Here is a 1,938-nt window from a genome sequence, read left to right on the forward strand (position 1 = left end):
GATATTTAAAATGCTCAGAATGTAGGTGACCACGGATATAGTAAATTTAGATAGAGCTAATGAGTGGTTAAAGGACTGAGTCCTGAAACACTTAAATGTAAGAAAGTCAGGGAAAAAGGGAGGAGATGGTATGAGATAATGAGAAAGAATGACCAGTGATAGAGGAGGAGAACAAAGAGTATGATTCTTCGAAGCCAATCAAAGGAAATACATCAAGAAGAAGGAAAAAATTAATAAGACAAATACTCTGACAGATCAAGTAAGATGATAACATTGCTGATCTTGTAACTAGAATGAATGATCTTTATTTTGAGCAGAAATCGCAACAAAGTCCCCTGATATGTAGTAGAAAAGGACACAGATCTATGGTAACATTTCCAAGACACCATCACACAAAGAAATTATATATTTCTAATACCAGATAATATGCCTTGTGTCCATTTTCATATCATAAGTCCCAGGACATTTATTTCACAGAATTTCTGATTGGGGTACAGAGAAAAACAGGACAGAATGGAAAATCATTTGCACATTTTTTTGGATGACATGCTTTATATGTGCCCTTGCACACCATTCCTTCATGGACATATAATTTGATGTAATTCTCCAGTGATTTTTGTCACTTGAAATATAATTCATATACCATAAAAGTCAGTATTTTAAAAACATACTCTAGAGATTTTTAGTGTATTCACAAGGTTATACAATTATCACAACTAATTCCAGAATATCTTCATCATCTTCCAAAAAAAGGCTGTACTCATTAACAGTCACTCTCTACCCTTATTTCCCCCATTGTCCTCCTTCACCCTACCAGCCCTGGCAACCATTAATTTCCTTTCTACTGATTACATTTTCCTATTCTAAACATTTCATATAAATGGAATCATAAAATATGTGGCCTTTTATGTCTGGCTCCATTGACTTAGCATAATGGTTTCAAGGTTCATTCGCTTTGTGGCAATATCTATATTCTGTTCCTTTTTAATGGCTGGATAGTATTCCATTTGTTTATTCATTCATTGGTTGATGGACTTTTGAACTGTTTCTACTTTTTCGCTATGATGGATATTGTTGTAGTAAATATATGTATAATTTTTTATGTGAACATATGTTCTTATTCATTTCAGGTACATAAATAAAATTAGTAATGCTGGATCATTATGGCAACTCTGTTTAACTTCTAGAAGAACTGCCAAACTGGTTTTTAAAGTGGGCTGCTTCATTTTACGTCCCACTACCTTCGTATGGAGATTCCAACTTCTCTATACCTCCTAAATTTGTTATTGTCTGTTTTTTATTTTAGTCATCCTGATGGTGTGAACTGTGTTTGATTTGTGGTTTCTTAATGATTAATGATGTTAAGCAGTTTTTCTCATGTTTATTGGCCACTTATATGCCTTCTTTGGAGAAATGTTATTTCAAATTCTTTGCTCACTTTTGAAATTGAGTTATTTGTCTTTTTATTGTTGAATAAAATATATAATATAATAATATTGATATATAATATAATATATGTACATATATTTCAGTACTAACTTTATCAGATACAAATATTTTTATCATTCTTATCTTTGTTTAATTTTCTTCTAACATGAAAGAAGTATTTTTACCAATATTATAGAATATCTGGTTCACTATCTCTACTAAAAAGATAAAATTTGACTTGCAAATATTTTTATCATTCTGTGTGTTGACCTTCTATTTTCTTGATAAGGTAATTTCAAACATAAAGATTTTTAATTTTGAAAAATTAATTTATCTATTTTTTTCATTGGTTGCTTTTACTTTAGATGCTTTAATTAAGAAACCATTGTCAAATCCAAAGTCACAACAATTTTCAACTAAAAAGATAAAATTTGACTTGCAAATATTTTTATCATTCTGTGTGTTGACCTTCTATTTTCTTGATAAGGTAATTTCAAACATAAAGATTTT

Source organism: Pteropus vampyrus, unplaced genomic scaffold (genome assembly GCF_000151845.1).
Source record: "Pteropus vampyrus isolate Shadow unplaced genomic scaffold, Pvam_2.0 Scaffold28, whole genome shotgun sequence".
NCBI classification, from domain to species: Eukaryota; Metazoa; Chordata; class Mammalia; order Chiroptera; family Pteropodidae; genus Pteropus; species Pteropus vampyrus.